Here is a 19,046-nt window from a genome sequence, read left to right on the forward strand (position 1 = left end):
TGAGTGCTCCTATAGGAGAGATGCAGGATGCTGTGAGAGTCTGTAATGGGAGGATTTGTCCTGATCAGGGATGTCAGGGAAGGCTCCCATGAGGAAGAAACACTTGATCTGAGCACTGAATAATGATACAGATCAAAAGAGAAGAGGGAAGGAAAGTGCCCTGTGTGGGCGAAGGCTTTGTGGCAAGAGGGAGCACATGGATAATAGGGCTGGAAGAGGAGTGCTGTGAGGGAACGGAGGGAGGGACAGCAGAGCACACTTGAATTTAGAGATAAGCTAGAACCCAAAGCAGGCAGGACCCTGTGAGCATGTGAATGAGTTTTGTCTTTGACCTAAGAAATTTATGAAACCATTAAAAACTAGAGGGATGATGGAGTCTCAGATTTGCATTTTGAAAAGCTCACTGTGGCTGCTGTAGGGGCATAGGCTGAAGAGGGGCCAGAGTGGCTGTAGGGAGATCAGCAATGAGGGTGGCATCACAGTCTAACAGCACACTGGGGGTGGCTTGGATTAAGAAGTTGAAGGTAAGTGGGTGGATTTAAGTGATGGTTAAGCAGTGGAACTGAAAGGACGTGGTGATAGATTGGAAATGTGGGGGAAGAGAGAGGCACGTGTTAAGGATGATGCGTGGGATACTAGCTTGTGCAACTGAATGCAAAAAGGGCCATCCTCTGAACGAGGAGAGCCCTGAAGGAGGACGCAGCTTAGAAAGGAGCTTCTGACTCCTCCAGGAAGAGATAGTGACTGTTATGGCCCAATTTCACACCTCTGCGACAGCTCTCTCATTTTGTACAGACATTTGTCAATTTTTTTTTTTTGATGTTGCTCTTCCTACAATGGAGGCATCCACTGTTGAGTGAACCTTGATGGCAGACAGAGCACAACCTCCCAGTAAAGAAAACAGAGTAGACCAGATGTAATTTCTGCCCAACCCTGACATCTAGGTCTCAGAGAGGTAAGCCGGGCTGTGGCAACAATTAGTTTCCATATAGGATTTTGAATTTGGAGCAAGTGGAAAAAAAATGAATTTGTAGATGATTTCACTACAGCAGTGTTCAGTTATGGCTGTCGGAGTGACCAGTTGGAGTGGCAGTGGTGTCAGGGCAGCATTCTAATCAGGCCATTTCTGCAGCATAAACTTGGCTATGAACCCTGCTTCTCAACCTCTCTTAGTGCCTGCCCATCTGAATCTGCTTCCATGGCCTTTGGATTGAGAATAAGTTGATGATAATAATACTTAACATCTCCTGAATGTTTAATATGAAACAGGCTCCACTCCAATTACTTCACATATATTCAATATTTAGTTAATTATATTGTTCACATATATTCAATCCTTAAAAGTGATACATACTTCTATAGCCCTCATTTGACAAATGAGAGTCTAATGCATAGAGCGGTTAAGTAACTGTCATACAGGTCCTATAGCAAGTGATTGATGAAGACAGAATGGAGACCTGAGAGCCTGGCTCCAGAGCCAGGCTTCTTATTAAAGATGGATTCGGTGGCTTGTAACCAAGAACCTTGACAGGTACATTTGGTTCTGTGGTCTGTTTCTCCCCAGGAGCCCCGAACATGTCAAGGGCAAAGATTGGGTATTGCTCTCAGTGCCTGGCACAGTGCACATGCTGGGGACGTTCAGAGCCCTCAGGGTAGAGGCAGGAATGGTTCTCCCAAGATCCATCTCCCTCTCTCCCTTGCAAGTACGCATATTACTCCTACTCTCCTCTTCTCAGCTGTTGCCTGGGGCAGGGTCCCCAGCACCACACTCTTCAGTGAGTGCTTTCTGTGCCCCATGGCATGGTTAACCCAGGGATGCAGGTGGCAAAACAGGAATGAAAGCATCTATTGTACAAAGGATCAGTGTTGAGGTTTTTGTGGGGACAGGGGAATGCCGAAAGCCAGCTGACAACACAACAGGACAGAGTGAAACTGTGTAGTTTCGACTCCCGAGAGCAGGAACTCATTTGTTCAGAGCAGCTGAAGCAGCTAGGGAACCTTGTAGTGTCCGCATTCCATGTGAAGACAGCTCTGTGCACACAAAGCCGGGGAGGCAGCAGCCCCTGAAGCCGGTAGGGCCCAAGCCAAGCTCAGCCATTCCGGGGGGACCTCCTGTTGCACTTGAAGCCTTGCCGCGTAGGGTTAGGAAGCCGTTAACAAGGCTGAGTTTGGGATGAAGTCTCTGATTCAGAAGCTCCTGAGGATTGAGGGGCTGGGAACCAGGGGTCTGTGGTTCTCAGTGGCCTCTGGCTTACCAAGGTGAGACATTGATCGCACCCTCTCTCAAGCTTCATCCCTAGAGACAGGGTGTAGCTGCAACGTTTCCCTGACATTCTTGAATAACTTGGGACTTACAAGGCATACAGACTGGCTGGAGAGCCACAGTTTTTCCTGGCCTAAAATCTCTGTGGAGTCCGCAGGGTCCCCTCACTTTAGTCCAGAGGCCGAAGGCAGTGCTGGCTGTCCTGCAGCTTTCCCTGTGTTTCTATGACTAAGAAGGGGGCTGAGAAAGTCCAGACACATCTGCCATTGCAGGTTCCTATTCCCTTTCTCCAGCACCTTCTCCCTGTGCCTGTGGGAGGTGCAGCCCTCGCCATTTTAGTGTCTGTGGTGCTCTCTGCTGGCAGCTGCAATCTTTTTGTCCCTGCAACAGGATGCCTCTGTAATCCTGTGCAGGCCACTCACCCCGACTCCGTGTAGCGCAGAACATATAGCAGGGGGGTTTGGTCAAAAGCCAGTGTCCAGACCCTGCCACTCCCTGAAGGATTTCTCCTGCCTGTTTGAGAGTCAATTACCCTCTCTATAAGTTCAATCATGATTTAAACTATCCCATCCCTTGCATCTTCCCTCTCTTAGTAGCTTACTCCCTGGGCTTATAAAGCTCTTTCAACTGCCAAAGCTGCAGATTCTCTCCCACAGGAAGGCAAATCAGTCTTCTGTTTCTCTGCTTTTTTGTTTTTTTGTTTGCTTGTTTTATTTTTCCAAATGGTGGAGCCAAGGGCAACGGCGCCCTCCAGCAGGGATAGGGCCGAGGAAAGCCTGATGGAAAGGGGAGGGGGCAGGGTTTGATGCCTCTCCCGAGTAATTTTCATCAGCAAACACCCCCACCCTTACTGTGCATTAAATCTAGGTGAAGATAGTGTGCTTGCTATGCAAATGCAGCTTTAAGACATGTCCCCTGGCCCCATCTCCTGGCCAGATTGCTACCACTCAACATCTTGATGCAGACATTCTTGGCGGTGCCACAGCCGCTGGATCAGAGATTAGAACCTGTTTCAAAATCTACACCATCACTTGTTTTTCATTAACTGACTTTGTTGATGCTTTCCATCCCATGTTGCCCCCAGAATGACTATTCCTCCTCAATTTCTATCGTAATAATGAGAAATGATAGAATAGGAGCAGGAAACCATAGTTAACATTCTTCAAGCAAATAAGAGAGACATTGGAATGGCTGAGAATGGGCTACTTAAAAGAAAACTTATTCACGGACTTATTTTTTAATAGGAGTCTTAAGATCGTGGTGTCAGGAAAGCAAGGTACAGAATACTATTTGTAAAAAAGAAAATGTATGTATATACTTGCTTATGAGTAAGATATCTGGAAGGATACACAAAACCAACAATTGCAAATGCATATTGGCATCTAGTTGGTGACAGGTGTATTCAAAGTATTTTACATGTATTAATTCACTTTAATCCTCATAAAAACTCTACAATGGAGCTGTCATTATGATGCCCGTTTTTCAGGCAAGAGAACTGAGGAAGAGAAGGATTAAGTAGCCTGCCCAGGGTTATGTGCAGAACCAGAGTCAGAACTGAAGCCGTCTGTTGGCTGCCTCTAGGAAGGCGAACTGGTTGGCTGAAGGACAGGAGTTTTATGCGTAATGTACCTTTTGGATTTTAAACTATATAAATGAAATATATAGTAAATGTATGAAAAAGTAAAAATTAATTTAGTGGTAAAATAACTTGAAAGAAATATAAAATTAAGTTTAACCAATTAAAAAAATTACAGCAACCTAGTGAGTCAGCAACAGCACAGCGGCTAATAGCACAGACTTAGGGCCAGCCGGCCGGAGCTCAAATTCTGCTTCTGTCACTGACCTTGGACAAATTTGGATCTGCTCTGTGCCTCTGAGGGTTATTATTTTGAGGATTAAATAAGTTAATATGTGTAAAGTTCTCAGAAGAGTGTTTGACACATACTGAGTGCTAAATATTAGCTATCATCATCTAAAATTAAAACCCTAAACTCTTTTCACTGTCAATAAATATGGAGCATTTACTATATGCAAGGCACTGTTTTAGGCTCTGGAGATAAAGCAGTGAACACAACAGAAAAAAAGAGATCCTTGCCTCCATGGAGCTCTTGAGTCTTCAGAAAACTAGGGAAAATATTACTTGGAATGAGAAAATAAAGAGACATAATAAAGTGGGAGAACAGTGTTTGAAAGAGAATATAGGATAAATACTGTGCATTCAAAACAGCAGAGTCTCATGACATCGTAAACCTTAGGCCACAGATGGGATTCATGGATTTCATGGCATAGGATTGTTATTGATTATTCTTAGAATTTATATAAATCATAAAGTAACTATAATTTATTTATTTATAACATACACCTTACCTATTTCCAAAGAGAATTTAAAGTGGAATATAACCAGACAATTCATTTTCAAACAGCAAAAGATAACTCATATTGTGTACTTTGGAACTAAAGAAGATTCTAGAAGAATTCTGGTAATAACTTAAATGGTCTTGTGAAAAGTGAATCTTTTCGGATGACTTCCGTTTCTTTCTCTGTGACTCAATGATCAGGAAAGAAGTGTGATTTTAATCTATCTCAGAATCATGTCAAGAGCTTTTCAGTGGCCTGGCTGATCAAATACAGGCGCACATTCATTAATTTCACAGCCAGTGTCCCATAGGGCATGGTTTCTAAGCGTTGGAAAATGAGAATAAACTTCAAAGAGAAGTGGAAAAAAATAGGGTACTGAAGGAAGGGGCTGTGGAAGACGATATCTTTTGGTGGAGGAATCTGATGTCCTGGGCACAGGTTGGCCTCTTGCTGCCTCGGGTGGCACAGCTGTCGCTCAGCCCCAAAAGTCTTCCCCAGGCTTGTTCGTCTCTCAGAGAAGCTGCTTCACTGAACACTCATCAGGAACCGTCATAACTGGTTAATACTTTCTCTGCTCTTATTTACACTCACATGGCCTCTTTTCCTGGAAGGACTAGATGATTTTACCCATAGTTTATAAAACCCATCACTAGCTGAAGCTCTTTCCCTGCTTCACTTGGCCTGGAAGACTTCATCTGCATAGCACGTCAAAGTAGGACATAATGAAGACGTATATGCTGGATATGCGCTAATTTCTGATGCTACTCTGCTTCAGTTATTGTTACACAAAGATAAGGTGAATCCAAGTTTTCTATGGGAATAGACAATGTTCTCCCATGTAAATTCCATGAGGGCGAGAATTTTTGTCTCTTCATTGTTAATCTCCAGTATTTACAGCAGTGACTAGCACAAAGTGCTTAAGAAATACTTGTTGAATGAATGAATGAATAAAATAATGATAGAACCTACAAGGTAAATGATGTTAAATTCACTTAAGAGTTGAGAAACAGGGACCTAAAGAGGTTGCTTTACCTACCCCAGGCCACAAAATGCATCCCCAGGTCTATATGATGCTGAATCCTGCCCTCTTCTCATAAAACGAAATAGTGTCATACCCATAACCTCTGGCTTAACCTCAAATCCAGAAGAATAGGAGGCCTCTATGGGCTGTGATGCTGCACTTGGGTTTAGTTTGGTTGCACTGTCCTTTCACAGGATTGAGAATCTCTTTTCACTAGCTCTATGTTCTGCTGTGCATGTGTGCAGGTCTCCTTTCCCCCCATGCATGCCCCTCACCTCCATGAAGAGAAAATATAGGTGCCACACAAGGACAGCACTTGTGGACCAAAGCTACAGAACAGGTGCTTCTAGGAGTCCCTGAACTGTATCAGCACTGCTAACTAAACATGTAAGGGAGAGGAGAATGCAACCTTCAGGAAGACAAGGATTTCTGTCTACTTTGATCACTGATGAACACCAAGCACCTAGAGTATCACCCGGGACTCAATAACTATTTTTTGAATAAATGAATGGACAGAGTGGATGAGAAAGAAGGAAAGGGGAGGGAAGAGGATGTGGAGAGTACAAGAGAAAGGGAGAAGTGGCTGTGTGCAAGGAGAAGCACGTAAATCTGGGGGATTGGTGAATCCTTTCTTTTCTTCTGTTTCCTGAAGGACGTGTATTAATGGCACAAAGGAAAAACTGAGCTGAAAGGTTAAGGACAATATTTGATTTGCAATTGTACATCTTGGTTCTAACTCACTTTCATAGGTGAGATCATCAATTTGAATATTCACTTACCTCTTTATGCCTCATTTTCCACAAATTGAAGGATTTTCCATATATCGGTGAACATCAGAGAAAGGGTCACAAAAACAACTAATGGGAAGGATAAGAAATCCCTTTATGTTACTCTGATGAGTGATTTTGAAGCACCCACACCGATTAGGTTATGTTAGTCATCAATAGCGTGACCAATAGCAATGTTGCTCAATTTGTAAGTAATCTTTGCCTGAGCGCTCTTAGTTGCGTTACTTTTCTCTCCAAAGCTGTTTTCTTTTCCTGCTGCGTGACTTTTCTCCCTGAGGGAGAACCAGGATGTCTAGTTCTTGAACTCTATCCCACAGAGGTTAAGTGTCCTACAAGCCCAACAGACCAAGGGGAACCTCACATGTAAAGTGTCTTGGCCGGGGGGTGGGAATTCATGGGACACAGCCAACAGTCCTTATCTTGGATAGAAGTCATTGCCAAGTTCAGCCTTTAGCCTCCGCTTGACCAAAATCCTATCACACAGCTGTGGGATGCTTTTTCCAGCTGTGATAACCAGAACAGTTTTCCCATGCTACCAAGTTAAAGAGCAGAGAGCTTAGGAAAAACAAGTCAGGTATGTGACCAGGAGGTAGCCTCTGGACCAGCAAGGAAGTGCTGTGGGCTGATCTCAGCTCTGATCTGGACTCCATCTGACTCCCACAAAGACTCTTACCTCTTTCCTGGAAATAAGTGTTTGTTAGAAAAGAGGATGTACTCTTCCACTGAGCCCTGTCTACAGAACAACAGATCTCTCACTCTTTGTTTGGTCTCTTCAATGATCAGGACCAGTTCTACCATTTGTTAAATGAACACAGACCTTCCTACTGAGGTGATAGAAGTAATTAGTGATTCCTAAGTTATGGCATTGTCCTCACAGTTCCCAAGCCATGTTTCATTCTCATTAAACTGCTTCGAATGGAGAATGAAGAATGCTCAAAGACTGATAAATTATTTAATCAATCATAAAGACCACAATTCAATTGGAAACAGATATTGAGTTCATGTTCTTTAATTTGATGTCCACCACTATTTGTTCATAAGACCACAGGTGATTTGCTGAAAAGAGTCATTCTTGCTGGCAACTACTTTGCTTAGAAATATGCCCTGTGCTCCCATTTCAAATATTGCATCAGTGAAAAAGAAAGAAAACATTTCATTGAAAATTCCCTTGTGTTTTCCACTCCATCAATACTATGATTAATTTTCTTCTCAAAGAACGGGGTGTCACCAAAATTTCAAAAATATTTTCCAAGTGTTTCCCATAATACAAAGGCTAATTTTCCTGAGTCTTTCACCTTGAATAATCCAAGCTAACTTCCAAGTGCATTTTTATGTAGTTTTGGGAGTATCTTCCTCTGTTGTTCATTATATGTTTCCATTTTTTGCCACACAGATTTGAAATTATAAGAGGAAAATCTAGCTACTTCAAAATCAATTAATGTCTGACAATATCAGTCAAGCAGGCAGGATTTGCAGTATTTTAGTTTATAGAATGTCTTTTAATGTTGTGTTAACTGCATATAAATAAGGCACCTCTATCCAGAGCAAACATTTTAGGAGCGAAGTAACATGATGTATCTGTCTGTTGGTTTATTATAGGCTTTTGAGAATTCTCACTCTGTCTATTCTTTCCTCATTCACATCCCGCTGTCTGGAGGTGATTGATAATATTGTCTACCATCTGTTTTCAAGATCTTGAAATTGTAAAATTACAACATTGTGCTTTTCTGCATGGGTATAAATACTTCAGTAACTGATGGCGTTCTGGCATACTGAAAAATAACAGTCCTGTAACAAGTCCTGTCTTGTTTTACATTATCTGAGGTAAAGTAATCATAGAATTTTGGATAATCCACAGTACTTAAATATTTAGTTATGCAGTTTATATTAATATTAAATTTAAATATTTAAATACTTTTTTTCCCAGTTTATACTGATCAAGAGGAAAGTTGGATCCAATTTCATGTTTGCTTGGAGAATGTACATATGTAGAGCTGCAAAGCAATTTTTAATATGTCTAACTTCATGTTTGCAGTCAATGATTAGATTTATTTAATTCTGGCCCCGATGACTTGGAAGTTATAAAAGTGAAAGAGAAAAGTGACATCGTTTTGTATACACATCAGCTCACTGATATCTCTGCACATATGTATCAGGAGCACATTTTTGCTTTGATTTTGTCTTGCCTTTTCTATGTGCTGAATAATGGAGCAAGAAAGAGACAAACCCCAGCCCTGTGTGTATCTAAGCTTCAAGTCGTTCCAAATTAAAATAAATTTTATTCAATCATTTTCTCCAAATTTTTATGACAAAGCAAGTGGCCCTTGGCAGTCCTGTTGATGATGGGAAGACAGCATAGAAAAGAGAAGAAAAGATGTTCATAGAATGTTCAAGGTCACTCAGGGACACTTACCTTTCCCATCCCTCACTCTCTCATTATCTTTTTCAAATGGCATCTAAAATCATAAGATGATGAGCTAGGGCCAAGAATGAGCTCAGAGAATTCTCGTTAAAGAAGACTTCTCAAGTCGTGGACTCCAATGGGAACATTTCAAAGACAGTCCCAGTGGACTAAAGGCCTCATCTTCCTATCAGCTCTGACTTTGCTGCTCACATCGTGGGCACTGCCACTCTTCTTGGAGAAAATAGGTTCTTAATTTCCAATTTGTTTTTTTGATTATTAAAGGAATGCACCTCAAAGGAAGAAAAATGGTCAAGGAGGTGAATGTGCAATTAACAAAAGAAATACAAGTGGCTACAGAATTTTTTGAAAAGCCACTCGGGTCTGATTTTAAAGTGACAGGATAACACTGGACATTTCCTGTATCCCAGGAGTCCCCCAAAAGCAACGGGGGAACAAAAACCAGACACGCTAACCCCATCTTTGATTAAACCAACAGACTTTTAAAACTCAGACCCACGAATGGAACAAAAGGCTGCCTAAAAATTGTAACAGGCAGTGGGGACGTGGGAAGACACGGAGCCTGCCTGTAGCTGCAGACTTACAGAAGAAGCAGGCTGGCACAATTCTGCTTCCTGTGGCACAGACAGAGGAGAAAAAGAACAGGCACTTGTGTACCACCGTGGGAATGGAGTGCATGAGCTGGTAGCAGGGACCTCCCTGGATTTTCTCTGGTGGGAGATGTGAGAAGTATAAGGCAGTGGGACACAACAAGGAATTATACAGAGCAGGCACACTTGCCAGAGCAGTTTATAAGTAAGGCGGTGGGAGAAGAAAAATATGCTGCTCTGTGAGTACTTCTGCAGGGTCTCTCTCAGTCCACTCAGCATGAAAGGCTAAAAATATGCCATGTGCCATAAAAAGAAATAATTTTTGTCTGGAACAAAACCAATGCCCTGTGTCCATGTAAATGTGAATAAATTGTCCCCCAGCAAGAATTCACTTCATTCATATGTGACTGATGATCAAAAGGAAATCAGCACAGGATATTAGAATTTTTAAAGGGAAATAGAGAGTGAGAAAGAAATAAGGAAAAACAAATTACAGGGAAATAAGACAGACCAGCAAAAAAAGCCTATATTAAACAGATGAAAGCTATATTGCCATGAAATTTAAGAACTTAATTAAAGATCTATTTTTAACAGTATGGCTGACTCAATATCTTGTCTGACCCTTTCATCACAAACAACTAAACATGCTGGATAAAATAAAAATATTAAAAAAAAATTAGTCAATGAGCTGACAACAAACTACAAAATTCTCAGACACTCAAAACTAAGTGAAAGTGGGAATCCAGAGATAAGTGGGTCATTGAAGCTGGCTTTGCCCTGAGGGAATCTATAGAAACACTTCATTTTTCTGTCTCAAGATGCAGGAGGAAAGAGAACAAGTCTAGAACTGCTGTAAGGTGGGAGGTCTTGCAGAGGACTACCTCCCATTAACATGATCCCTCAAATGGCGCAACATTGATGTAAAAGTGAACTGGTAAAAATTCACTACTCACCCATTGGGAACAATAAACTGAGGAAAAAATAAACTCTTCTCTAAGATTCCATAACTACAAAAACTCCTCACATGGGTTTGAAGCTCTAATTCGTACTACGTGTGTGGCCAAAAAACCCCCCGTAAGTTAGTGGTTCTTAAAATATTACCCATGGAGCTACCATATCAGCATCACCTGAAAAAGTTGTCAGACACACTAAATTTGCATTCCACATCAGACCAACTGAATCAGAAACTCAGGGGTTGGGGTTCAGGAATCTGTGTTTTCAACAAGCATATCAGTGGATTTTGATGCGTGATAAAGTTTGAGAACAATTGTTTTAAACTAAGATTTTAGGTTAAATTGCTGTTGGATTGATACACTAAGAAGTACAAAACATTGTTGAGAGAAATTAAACTACACCTAAATAAATGGAGCAAGTTAGAATTTTCATAGATTAGAAGATTCAACATTGTGAAGATGTCAGTTCTCCACAAATTGACCTGTAGATTCAGTATGATCTCAATCAAAATTCCAACATGCTTTTAATGTAGATATTGATATTCTGACCTAACTTTTTTTTTGAAATACACAAAAACTACCATATACAAAACAATTTTCCAAAAGAAGGAAAGAGTAGGAAGATTTTTCTAACTGATATCCAGGCTTACTATAAAGTTAAATTCATCAAGATTTATTTGATTAGCATAAGGATAAACACACGGATCAATGGAATGGAATAGGAGATAAGCCCAGAAATAAGCCCAGGTATAGATGATCAACTGATATTTGACAAAAATCCCAAGACAATTCAATGCATAATGAATAGTCTTTTAACAAATGGTACTAAAAACATCAGATAGACATACACAAAATACAACCACAACCTTTACTTCATACCACAAAGTTAACTCAAAATAGATCATTGATCTAAATGTAAAATTTAGAACTACAGAACTTCTAGGAGAAAACAGAAGAAAAATCTTTGGGAACTTATGTTATAAAAAGAGTTCTTGGATAGGACTCAACAGATCATAAAAGAAAAATTCATGAATGGGACTTCATCAAAAATTAAAATTTTGGCTCTTCAAAACACACCTTTAAGTAAATGAAAAGTTAAATCAGAGATTGAGAGAAAACTCACCAAAAATCACCTAATTATACATTTAAAATTGATGAATTTTATTACATGTTGTTACCCCTCAATAAAATTTATGTTTTAAAAAATTAACTGTTTAAAGCAAAAATAAGATCAATATATTGTGGGTTAATAATACAGCAGAAGTAAAATTTATGACAACAATAGCAAAAAAAAATAGGAGAAGGAAACGAGAGTATATTTTTATGAAGTTCTTATATCATACATGAAATGATATTGTTTGAAGTTAAATTGTTGCAAGTTAAAGATCCTTGTGTAATCCATACAGCAGCCAAAAGAATACAAATGATTAAATATAAAAATCCAAAAGAGAAGAAAGAATAAAACATAAACTTCTAAAAGCCAAAACCTTGGTCAAATAGAAAACAAATAGCAAGAGGTAGATTTAAACTCAGCTATAGCAACAATTACCATAAACAAAATGGAATAAATATTTGAATTAAAAGACGGAGGTTATCAGACTAAATAAAAAGCAAGATACAAATATATGCTTTTTAATAAGGATACATGTTAAATATCAAGCAAAATATTGAAAATAAAAAGATGGAAAAGATAGAGTATGCAAACAATTAACATAAGAAAGTAGATGTGGCTATGTTAGTATCAGAAAAAGTAGATCCTTGTTTAGTGATCAAAGGGTCAGTTCATCAAAGTTATAAAAATGTTAAGTATTTATGAATCTGGCAACAGAGTTTCAAAATACACAAAGCAATAACTGAGAGCTTAAGGGAGAAATAGAAATATCAACAATTCTGTTTGGAGATTTTAAACATCCCTCCTTCAGAAATTAATAGAACAAATAGATAAGAAGCTAGTTGATCTAGTTGACATTTCTAGACCTCTACACCTAAAAACTGCAGAATAAAGATTATTTCTAGTACACAGAGTGCAGTAGAAATGCACCAAGGTAGACCATCCACTAAGTCAGAAAACAAATCTGAATAAATTTCAAAGGATTAAATCATATGTACAGAGTATTTCTGACTGTTATGAAATTAAATTAGAAATCAGTAACCAAAATGTATCTATAAAACCTTCTTGAATATTTTCAAATTGAAGAACGTACTTCCAAATAAGCTGTGGGTCAAAAAACTAGCAAGGGAAATTAGATTTAGAATGTATTTTGAACTCAGTGATAATGAAAATACAGCAAATCAAAATTTACCGAGTGCAAATATATCAATGCTTAGAGGATAATTTATCACTTTAGTTGTTTAAATTAGAACAGTGGAAATGTCTAAAATAATTGATCCAAGTTTCCACCTTAAAAAGTGAAAAGCAGATGAAAACTTGAACCCAAAGTAAGTATAAGAAAGTAAGTAATATGGATGAGTATATATCTATGAAACACAAAAAAATATAAATCATATATATAAAGTTTCATTGTATATACATATATATATTTAACCATACTGAGACACATTATAATCAAACTATTGATATAAGAAATATTCACATACTGAGTATATGGGAAAGCCATTTTAGCTTATATCTGATTTGGCCTGAACTTTATGTTAAAAAAAAAAAAGCCTGACTTATGGCCCATCGAACATGCTCTGTATATCTGCTTTAAACATTACACTAAAGTAAAGAATGTAGTCTCTGAAGATAAGGATGCATGCCTCCTTCCCTATGATGCCAATTTCTGTACTCCTTTGAAGATAAGTTTCCCTTCCCAGACACTGGGGTCATGCTGACCCACTGTGTATGTGCCGATCTGTAACAAATTGTCTCCTTGAAGCCTTGAAAGAATGCACCCCTGTCAGGCTTACTGTATGTTCTTTGTTCTGAAATGGTATATAAACTGTGCTGAAAACCGTGCTTCTCCTGAGTGCTTTCTTCCTTGGTGTGGACTGTACTCCTGGGCCAGTCCTCAGCTTGGCTCAAATAAAATTCACGTTCTCTCTCTTATCTATAGATTGATTATTGCATATTTGTGTCAACACTATCTACAGTCAAAGACAAGGAGAGAATCTTGAAAACAGTAAGAGAAAAGCAATTCATCACATACAAGGAAGCTCCCATAAGATTATCAGTGGAGTGACATATTCAAAATGCTGGGAAAAAAACCTGTTAGCCAAGAATATTGTGCTTGGCAAAACTGTCCTTCAAAATGAAGGAGAAATGAAGACTTTCTCAGATAAACAAAAGCTGAGGGAGCTCATTACTACTGAAGGAATTCTAAAGGGAGTCCTTCAAGATGAAATGAAAGGACAGCGGACAGCAGCACAAATGTGTATGAGAATAGAAATTGTCTGGTAAAGGTGAGTATATGGACAAACATAGTAATCTGTACTATTGTAATTTTGGTGCATAAAATTTAAGTGATCAAAACATAAAAAAACTATAAATCTATTTAATGAATATAGTCTATATGAAGATGTAATTTGTGACATCAACAACGTAAAGCAGAGGGAGTAGAGCCGTGAGGGAGTAGAATTTGAATTTAAGTTGTTATCAATTTAAAATGAAATGCTGTGACTTTGAGCTACTTTATGTCAGTGCAATGGTAACCACAAGGAAAATATCTTTAGAATATATACAAAAGGAAATAAGAAGGGAATCAAAACATATCACTATAAAAAATCAACAAAACACAAAGGAAGGCAGTAAGAGAGGAAAGGAGGGACAAAAAATCTACAAGAATAACAAAGAACAATGAACAAAATGGCAGTAATAAGTCTTTCCCCATCAGTAATTACTTTACCTGTAAATGGATGAAATTCCCTTTGCTATGTATGATTACTTTAAATCGAAGGTCCTAGATTGGCTGAATGGATAAGAAAACAACATCGAAGGATATGCTGTCTACAGGAGACACTTTAGATCTAAGGGCACACATAGGCTGAGAGTGTAAGGATGGAAAAAGATATTCCAAGTAAATGGGACTCCCAAAAAAAGCAGGCGTTTCTATACTAACCTCAGACAAAGCAGACTTTAAACTAAAAACTGTTACAAGAGACAAAGGATTTTATATAATGATAAAGGAGTCAATTCACCAAGAAGTTATAACAATTATAAATATTTATGCACCAAACATCAGAGCTCCAAATATATGAAGCAAACTTTGAAAGAATTGCAGGGATAAGTAGTCAGCAACATATAACAGTAGGAGACTTCAATACTCCACCTTCAATAATGGATAGAACAACGGACAGAAGATCAATAAGAAAACTGAGAACCTGAACAACACTATAGACCAATTGGACCTAATAAACATATACAGCACACCTCACCCAACAATAGCAGAATATGTATTATTCTCAAGTGCACATGGAACATTCCATCAAACGTTCCATCAAATGTGAAAAGACACAGAAGAACATTTAAATGCATGTTACTAAGTGAAAGAAGCCAATCTGAAAATGCTACATACTGTATTATTTCAACTGTATGACATTTTGAAATGTCATATGGACACAATAAAAGATCAGTGATTGCTAGAGGTTAAGAGGGAGGGATGAATAGACGAAGCACAAAGGAGTTTTAGGAAAGTGAAACTATTCTGTATGATATTATGATACCGTATGGACGTGTGTCATCATACATTTGTCAAAATCCGTAGAATGTACGACACCAAGAGCAAACCCTAATGTAATCTGTGAACTTTGGGTGATTATAACATGTCAATGTAGGTTCATCCATTGTAACAAATGTACCACTTTGTGTGGAATGTTGATAGCAGGGGAGGCTGTGCGTGTGGGAGCCGCAGAAGTAGAGTACATGGGAATTCTCTCTACTTTCTCCTCAATTTTGCTATGAATCAGAAACTGTTCTAAAACTTAAAATCTACTAAAAATGATGTATTTCTCTAAAATAATATGGAAGTACATCCAAAGTATTTTGTCAATGTAAAATAAATTGTTATATTTTTAATGAAATAATTATGTAAATGATATATATGTGTGTATTTGTACATACATAAAAACATAAAGAGGGACTGGCCGGTGGCATAGCGGTTAAGCACATACGGGGTTAAAGGGTTTGAATCCCAAGTACAGACTTACACACCGCTCATCAAGCCATTCCCACATACAAGATAGAGAGAGATTGGCACAGATGTTAGCTCAGGGACCATCTTCCTCACAAAAAACCCCCAAAAAACAAAAAAACTCATAAACAGTCTGGAAAGACAAATTCTAAATTTTTCCTGCTATTAAGCAGAGACATCTGGAAATGAATAGGAGAGGACTTCCATCTTTTACTTTGTACATTTCTATAATTCATGAAGTTTATACAATATTTCTATATCACTTTTGTATAACGCAGATCTGGAAAAACTGAGTAACACATGCTCAATGTGAACCAGTGGAAAGTATAAAGAAGTGTAAATAAAAATGACTGAAATTCATTATTATTTTTTTCTTCTGTCCTGAAATAACCGCTTAAAATACTCTGGCATGTTTCCTCCCAGTGTTCTGTCTAGTATGTCTGTGTGTATTTGTGTGCGTGTGTATACATTGAGGACATAAGGTATATGCAATTTTGTATCTGTCTTTTTTTTCACTTGACATAATATTGTAACTATATCCTCAATATTTTAAGTATTCTGCAAAAAACATTTTTTAATAACAATGTGCTATTTCATCCTATTGATACACTTTTATTTATCATTCCCTTATACTCTGGCATTTCAGGTGTTTCATTTTGCTTATTTGTTTATCATAACTAATCTTTTCTTTAGGATAAATTTCTAGTAGAGGAATACTGGGACAAAGAATTTGAGCATTTTTAAGGCTCTAGTTTCATATTACCAAATTGTCTCCCAGAAAAGTTGTGCCAATTTATGCTTTCATGAGCATTGCATGAGAATGCCCATCTAAATATATATCTTAACAATAACTTAAACGCTTCTAAAGAGTCTGACTATCTTAGATGAAAGTCTTGACTGCAAACGGAAAATGGAAGAGAAAAGAAAGGGCAGCTTCTTTTCAGGTGAAAGATCTTGTGTCTTCAGCCCTTTTAGCATTAAAATCAGTTTCACACTTGCTCACACATCCGCATGCCTTCCACCTTAAACTATCAACTCCCGTGTTCCTTACCAAGACCAGCATTGTTTTGATGATATGTCTTAAATCACAAGATACTCAAGAACCAGATATGACATGTTAGAATTTTGAGGTTTTCATTTCAGGATTCTTTGGAACATTTTTCTTGTCTGTCACCTGGTTTCACTTGGTATTAAGTGTGAATGTAAACATTCCTGTTGCATTTACTTTTCCATAAAGAATAAAATAAATTTGAAAGTTTGTCAAATAGCAATCATCTCATCCCCAATTGAATACTTGTGAATGAAGAAAAGTAACATTAGTTTCTATGACATAAAATTAATGCAATAGGAGATGGTCCATGTCAAAACACTGAGCACAGCAAGCTGGCTTTTAGGTGGTTTTAGAGTTATATTTCTCACTTCCTGAGTATATTGAAGGTAGCTTCACAATGAGATAAAGAGCAAGGAACTGTCTGCTCTGGAGAAATGAAGGGGCCCTTTGAGGGCATTGCAACAAAATGTGAGGCTGCATTGTTTAGAGAGCCCACAGGAGTTTCATGTTAGATAAAAATCCTAGGTTAGGCCCCAAGATTTGGAATCAATGAACCATTGGAATTCTCACCCTCTAAATGTAGACGTGAAAATGCCACCGTGCCTCTGTCCACTCCTCTTGGTAGAGATGTTACGATTCACATCTGGGTACAGGCCAGCAGGGCTTTGGCATCAAGCGTGTGACCACGGCTTCACTCTTCTAATCTCAATCATATCTCATGGTTGAACTCCAGGAGCTTATAAATTTTGCTTGTGTGTTTTTCTCTTTGCTCCCCTTTCAGAATGTAGGTTTTCATGTACATGAGAACTGACATGATAATTCAGATCTACATCATATTTTTCATCTTTTAATCTTGCATCTGAATTTCTGGGTGTATGTGTGGATGGGGGCTTGTATTGTTTATGGGAAAATGAAGGATGTCTTGCTAATACCAAATTCCTAGATTACTTTGGTCTTCACTTAAAAAGAGACTTTTTATTATGCTTATTTTTCAGGAACACAAAATGCTTGTCCTCTGCCAATTTATAATGTGTTGCAGGCAAATAGTAGAATCTATTTCCTAGCCCAATAGTAAATTTGTTTCCTTTTGCTTGTTTAGAACCAACATATAAGAATGTTCCCATAGTCCCTCATTAGAGAAACACTTTGGTTAACCATTTTGTAGACATTTCTAGATTGGGGAGTAATAGGGATGGCAGATAGAGTTTAAAAGAAGGCTTTGTCTATAGTTGGCTTCTTTGCGAATAGGTTTCTTTGTAAACAGGAAGGTAGATGCCATCCACCGTGATTATGCAGACTGAGTAGATGAATGATGGTGTTGCAGAACCCTAGTGTCTGTTTCCCCCTTGTTATGCAAAGACTCTGGGTGAACACCATTAATTGACACGGGCTGGCAGAAGGGCCAATGCATATATGGGTCCCTGTTCTCTTGGCTTCCTGCAGAAAAGAGACGCTTGGGCTGGAGCATAATTGGACACACTGAGAAGCTGGGCCTCAGAAAATGGACCTTGTTCCACTGCTGCTCTCTTTTTTATACGATAAGCCTTAGATCAACTTTGGGAGGAGTTTGGGCTCAAGCCTCTGGCAGCTTTAGCTTAGGTGCCAGCTCTTTAAAGGGGAATTCTGGGAAATGCCAGCTGCCCACCATCTAGAGATCTTGGGGCCCTCAGATCTGTGAGAAGTCGAGTTTGGGCATAGCCTCCCTTTAGCTGGCTGGGGAGTCTGGGGTACCAGACAGCTTTTGTCAGTAAACTGAGAGACATCTCTATTGACACCTATTGCCTTGTGTGATCCATCAGAGAACACTGGCTGTCTCCATACCCATCTCTGAATTGAAATATAATTGCTAGTACTTATCTTGTGATGAACCTATGAATTAGTATAATAACATACAACAGATAAATATGATTGATTTTTTAAAATTAGACTCAACTATGATTGAAGCAGAATTTTGTGCCATGGCATGATGGTAAATGTTTGACAAGCGGCTGGGAGTGGGAGGTGGAAACGGCTTGATTCATGGAGTCTGACAATTTCCTTGGTGTAAATACTCTGACGTGGCCTATTTCAAGCTGCTAAGAACATCACTGGATGCAGATTTGGGAAGAGACACACACAATTCACTCCTGCCAGCTGGTACTAGCTAATACCTCACTGGTGCTATCTATTAGCTGGGTCATTTTTCAGTACCAGATTTCTTCAGCCGGTTATATCTTTATTCACGATAATGCAGCAAACTGGGGAAATGTGTTCCCATTTGTATTTTGATGACTTATTTTTGGTATTCAGATGTGGGACAATATTTTACTTTATAGTTTGGCCTTTTAAAGACCCTACTTTTATAAACATTGAGAGAGGAATAAAATAATTTCACTGAGAAGGAACAATTCTGTTCTGCCAACTGTGATAAATATCTTTAGATGTGTCGGAATGGAATCATCCTGTTTTAGCAGCACTAAGATCTGCATTTA

The sequence above is a fragment of the Equus caballus genome, chromosome 1, assembly GCF_041296265.1.
Source record: "Equus caballus isolate H_3958 breed thoroughbred chromosome 1, TB-T2T, whole genome shotgun sequence".
Classification (NCBI taxonomy): Eukaryota; Metazoa; Chordata; class Mammalia; order Perissodactyla; family Equidae; genus Equus; species Equus caballus.